The sequence below is a fragment of the Balaenoptera acutorostrata genome, chromosome 20, assembly GCF_949987535.1.
Source record: "Balaenoptera acutorostrata chromosome 20, mBalAcu1.1, whole genome shotgun sequence".
In the NCBI taxonomy this organism is placed as follows: domain Eukaryota; kingdom Metazoa; phylum Chordata; class Mammalia; order Artiodactyla; family Balaenopteridae; genus Balaenoptera; species Balaenoptera acutorostrata.
This window is the reverse complement of record NC_080083.1, coordinates 11,675,574-11,681,896: the sequence shown is the minus strand read 5'-3', so window position 1 is coordinate 11,681,896 and position 6,323 is coordinate 11,675,574.

Genomic DNA, 6,323 nt, shown 5'->3' with positions numbered 1-6,323 from the left:
CTGCCCAGGATCCATCCACACTCTCCCACCTCAGCCGGGTTATCTCCTGATCCACTGTGACAACATCTGGGTGGGGCTGCTTGGGGGCTGGGCAGGGCTCCATCTGCGCTGCAGTAGGAACTCTGTCAAGGGCAGAGATGGGGCTCACGGTGGGTTCTGGGCAGACAGTACAAGAAGCAAACCACCTCCCTTGGATCCTCTCCCTCAGCAGTAAGACCACTGAATCAGTCAGAAAGAGAAAAACAAAAACAAATATCGTATATTAATGCATGTATGTGGAACCTAGAAAAATGGTACAGATGAACCGGTTTGCAGGGCAGAAGTTGAGACACAGATGTAGAGAACAAACGTACGGACACCAAGGGGGGAAAACCGCGGTGGGGTGGGGATGGTGGTGTGCTGAATTGGGCGATTGGGATTGACATGTATACACTGATGTGTATAACACTGATGACTGATTAAAAAAAAAAAAAAAAAAAAAAGAGACCACTGAGTCAGTAGCTGGAGGTGAGCCTAGGAGAGGAGAGATGAACCAGGAGTGGGAGGAAGAGGGGCAGAGGGGCAGGGAGAGAAGAAGGGAGGGAGGAGGGGGTGATTCTGGGGTGGGGAGGGGGGCACTGAAGACCAGCACCATCCAAGAGCTGGCTCCTTGCCAGTTCGGCTCAGAGGCTGATGCTCACCCCAGGCCCCAGGGGCTTCTCTCCGCTGCCCCCTCAAGGCCCCTCCTCTCACCCTCCCCCGGCTCAGCTCCTGCCCAGTACCAGACTCCCTCCACATTCACCAGCCCTGACGTCAGCAGGCTAGCAAGGACGACCTCCTGCCAAGTCCTGGGGTCTCTGGCACCTGCCCTTCCAGCTCCCCCTCCCCTGGTTCCGACCCGTCCACCGTCTGCTGGTCGCTTGATCCGCTCTGGTGCTGGGCTGGGGGCGGGATTCGGGACAAGCCTTCCTGTGTCCCCTGCCAGTCACCTCCTGAAATCAAATCCCAGCCAAGCCAAAACCACGAAGTCAGGTACCTAAGATGGGGAAATTGAGGCCCCAGGAGGGACAGGGACAGGCCCCAGGTCACACAGCAAGGTATGCAAACACAGGACTGGAACCCAGGGCCCTGGCTCTGCTCCCAGCACCCCTTGGGGGCAAGAGTCAAATCCAGCCAAGTCCGGGCAGCTCCTCCAGCTCCCAGGTCGCCCAGAGGCTCCAATCCCCTGGAATTGCTCCTCGGACCTCTCCAGAACCACCCTCACGGCCCTCTGGCAGGAGCCCCTGAGGACCGTCCCTCCTCCCATCCCTCCTGCCTCCTCCGCTTCTCCTCCCCAGTGACCTTCCTGAGTGACTGTGCTTTCACTCATCCCTTAACTGTGGTCCCCAGGGCTCTGAGCTGGGCCTGTCCCCCTTTCACCCGCAGACCCTTTCTGGGTGGTGTCACCGCCCACACACACCCATACTGATGACTCCCACTCCTCCACCTTCAGTCCAGCCCCTCTCCATATACCCACCCGCCTCCAGCCCTCAGCCCTGAAGGTCCCAGCCGCTCCCCAGATTCCTGAGGTTCTGAGAACACACATAGGGCTTACGGGGAGGGGAAAGGACTTAAGAAGTGGGCTGGTGCAGTCCTCTGCAGTCCTGGGCCCACCTACCTGGGACCGCCCCTCACCCTCTGCACCCTGGTCCCCGTGCATGGGCGAGGTACGTACACACGCTTGCGTGCACGTGTTGGAGCCCATCCTCAGAGAGCAGGGTCTGTCTCTGCTGTGCATCCATTCCCACAGCTGAAGAGGCAACTGGCTTTAGAAAGTACCCCATAAACACTGTGTAATTGAATGCCTGGGAGAGGGGACTCATTGGAGGGCCAGTGGAACCAACAGAACTAACGGATGGATGGACTCAGTAAGATGGGTCACAGAGAGGATGCATTAGAGGGGGCTCACGGGTACTACACAGGGCCTGTCTCCAAGGTCACATCAGCCTTTGCCCTGAGTCAAAGGCAGCTGCCGACCTCACTGGTCACCTCACCCCCCCAAGCCCCTCTGCCAGGAAGGGCTCAGGTTGGAAAGTCATGGGGCAGGCCAGACCCATTATCTGTCAGACCCCGATTGGCCCTGCCATGGCCTCCATGTAGCCCTCAGCCTGCTGGGACGGGCTAAGGGGCCTGGCAGTCTGGCTTTGTAACTGGGAAGGTGTGTGAAGGCAGCCATACCACACTCCTCAGGGTCCCCAGCTGCAGGCACCCACAGGCAGGAGGCTAACAAGGACTCAACGGAGAAATACACTCCAGGACTGGACCCCTCCCTCCTGGCAAACATACCATCCCCGGCTCCTCCTCCCAAATCCTGAAATCCAGCCTCTGCCCTGGAAACCATTGCCTTGTTGTGAGATCCATAGGGGTGTGGACACAGGGCTTGCGTTTATCTTTTCCTGACGGGTTGCTGGGTTCAGGAGCCAAGTGGAGTGCTAAGCAGGGAAGCAGGAGCGTGGTAGAGGCTGTGCAGGAGCCCAGGGTGGGCCAGTCTTGGGGCCCCCGGGCCTCATCTCCAGCCAGGACCCAGGAGGGGCACAGAGGCTCTGCCCCCTGCCCCACAGCTCTGCCTGCCTGAATCGGAGCCACTGGGGCCGATCCTGGAAACTGAGGCCCCTGGGAGGGAGGACAGAAGAGACCTCTGCCCCCTGGGTCACTCCAACTCCCCTCTACCAAACCCTCCTTTAAACCCCATCCCAGGGACACGCTGCCAGACACACATGTAAATTTGTAATGTTCCTCTTTCTCCCGTGTATCTGAGGATGCGTCTGTGCACTTATCAGGCTTGCGTGTACAATACCTGTGTGGGTGCGTTGGTGTAGAGGGAAGATGTGGAAGGTACAGAGTCTACAGTACCTGCACACTCACCTGCACGTGTATGTGGCGTGGGCACATTTTCAAGCACCCGTGGTTCTAGGAGGGATTTTTATGCATTTGCTCATAAGTGGTGAATGTGTTTCTAGACACACATGTATGCATGCCTGCGGTACATGTGTCAACGCAGGATGCATGCATGCCTGTATGTGTAGGTCGAGTGTCTACATATGCTCACGTATATCAGATGTTTGTGTGTATATCGTGTGTTTGATCACCCATGTCACGTGCCCCATTTCTGGCTGCTTCTTTAACCAGACCTGGAAATCTGTCTCTAGAAGGTATGGATTCTGGGTGCTCTGCAGAGACTTGCATATAAGATTCTAAGGGTGGTCTTGATGGGGGAAGGGGGTAAAAGGGTGGAGCTTCCCGCCCTCCTGGACCAACACGGGGCCCTCTTGGTCCCAGCAGAGGAGCATCTCCCACGGGTCTCTGTTGAGAGCCAGGCTACACAGAGAGAAAAGAAAAAACAGCACACAAGCCTGGGTGGAGGCGCCTGCCTCTTCCGGGCAAAAGCAGGGGCTGCAGAGGGTGTGGGGTGGAGACAGCTGCTTCCAGCCCAGATAAGGCTGTGGGCTCACATTTTCCATTTCCAGGAGCCTCCCCCTCAGGGCCCGGAAAGGTCTCCGCTGACTCACCCCAGCTCCCTGCCCCCACCCTGGGATCTGCAGCGCCAAGAGGGGAAACCGAGGTCCTGGAAGAGCCGGCACCGCACCATAGCTTGTCCTGGACCACCGGGGACTGGGGAAGTGGTCCGTGGGGCAGGACAGGCCCAGCCTGGGGCCCGTCACAGCTAATATCCTGCCCCTTGAGCCTCTGAAAAGCCACCCAGGAAGGAGGAGGGGTCTCTCCTGTCCCCTGAGAACAACAGTCCCTGCCTGTGCACGCTCTGTGCTCGGCCAACCTGGCTGCCCTGGCCCGGAGGACCCTGAGACCCAGAGGGGCGAGCAGTCGTTGTCAGGGACAGGACCAGGCCTCGAACTCTGGGCTTCTTCTCCCTTCTCCCCGCGTCTCCACAACTGCCCTCCCCCGCTGCCTGGCCCGCTCCTCCTACCCCTCCCCCTCCCCGGGCTATTTATAGGGCCTGGCTCAGTGGCCTCCAGGAGAAGGGGAGCCAGAGCTCCACGGCTAGAGCTCACTGGGCCTTCCCCAGGCTGGGCAGGGTCCGCTTTCAGCCCAGCAAAAGGCCATGTCACTCAGAGTGAGCAGGGGCGCTGGGGAGGCCAGGCCACAGCAGGAGGCTGGGCTAGGACCTGGGCCAGGGCCCCTCTGGAGTCCTTTGCAGTCCACAGACAAGCTGGGCTTCCTCAGAAGTGTCCTGGAGACTCCTTGGGGCTGGGGCGGATAAGCGAGGTGTACAAGGGCACGAGCCCATCCTTGGGAAGGCCTGGAGTGCGGAGGCCAACACGAGGGCCCACCAGGCTGCCACCTCCCTTGGAAGCCCCCAGAGTCTCCTTTCTCTAACAAAACTGTCGCTCTGACCCACGGATCTGCTCCACCAACAAGTGAATGGCTTAGGGTGCTATTCAAGGCCCTCCCAGCAAAAGGCACAAACTCTCACATTTCTGCCATTGTGGCTGCACTGGTCCCGCTGCCTGAAGCATCCTTTCCACTTGTCATCCTGTCTGACAACCTCCCCGCTCCTTCTTTAGACCTTCAGAGCCCAGTTTAAACGCCACCTCCTCTGGGAAGCCATCCCTGATGAAGCCTGCAGCACTCCCCGTCTCCCCTCCCCGCCCCACCCTGCCCACTGGAATACATCCCTCCCCTCCCGCCCTGGCTCCCTCCTCCAATGTGTGGCTTGTGTCTCTCTTGAGCAGTGATCTCGGTTTGGGGCTCCTGAAAGGGCAGCGCCCCACCTCACTCAGCCCTCTGCCCCATCGCCCAGCCCGCAGCTCCACAGCCAAGGCCTGTTGAATGAGTGAGTGACAGGGAGGGCCACTGGATACATGAGCGCAGGAACTAGTGATGGAACAGGAAATGGAGATGGAGAGAACCAGCAGGGAAGGAAAGCAGGAAAGATCCCTTCTGTGTCTCCCGAGCCCTGGAGGGACTGCCTGGTGTCCCAGTGGGCAGGAAGGTGACAGGGACAGCCCAGGCCAGGTCTCAGTGACACTGCTCAGCCCTGGGCAGCAGCCACCTCGGTCATTCTCATTCTTTCCAGATCAAAGTTCCCCCAGGGAACAGCCTGGAACCTGACACTGGCCCAGGGTGGGGGGTTGCACCAGCTGGTGCTGTTCAGGAGGAGGACACTGAGAGGCAGGGCATTTGTCCCCAGCTCCACAGACACCAGGTCAGCAGCCCAGGGAGGAGGCTGGAAACGCTTCTGCACACCTACTCCAGCCCCAGCCCCACTCTCGGATGAAGGGCCACACCGGTAGGTCGGGAACCCCTGGCTCTAGGCCCTTCTGTTCCAGAATCCCCAAGGACCCCAAGCCCCTCAGGGCCTCAGGGGCTCGGCTCCCTGTACTGCCACCCTTCCACACACATCAGTTCTGACTCATCCCCACCCCATCTCCCAGCAGCTCCCATCTCAGACACCCTCCAGGTGTATGTTTCTCTGTCTCCCAGCATCTGCGTCTGTTTCTGTCTTTGCACCTTTCTGTCTAGACTCTCCGTATTTCTGTGTTTCTCTGTATTTTTTGTTCTGCCCTCAGTCCTTACTCCTGTGTTTTTTTCCATCTCTCTGTTCCTTGGACATGAAGTGGAACTATGGAGTGGTGTGTTAGCCCTTTGGTCTGCAGTGAACAGATTTTTCCTGCTGCTGGGACTGGGCTGGGAGAGGATGGGAGAGAACAGAACCCAGTGCCCCTGCTGCAGCTAGGCCTCCCTGGTACCCTCAGCTGCTGTGTCTGAGCCAGACCTAGGTCAGCCCCATGGCCACATGAGCAGACAGAGAAGAAGTGGGCAGAGCTGGTCTGGGGCGGGAGGCCCGTGTCAGTGGGCCAGATCCCTGAGTCTGCCACTCCTCTGTCCTTCTTCCTCATTCCATGCCTAGCTGTGGAAAGTCATACCACAGCCACAGTGGGGACTTCATAGTCCCCACTCCCATGTGCAAGCTGGTGTTACACACACACACACACACAGCATAGGGGAGTGGCTCAGAGCACAGGACTCTGCATCTCAGTCATGGCTCACTCATCTTTGGACCTCAGTTTTCTTATCTGTAAAATGGGGATTATAATAATAGTATCTGTGTCCTGGGATTGTTAATAAGCATTAAATTAATTCATGTCTGTAAGGCCCTTACAAACAAACGCCCTATGTCTGGCACATAGTAAGCACCCTATCTATCTGTCTACCTATCTGTTACATAAAATTAATAAAATTAATAAATATGCATGCATGCTTCAAACTTGACTCTCAAAAAAAATTACATGTTGCTTTCACCTTTATCCTATTGCCCCAGGCTGAGCCAGACCCTGGTCACCAGC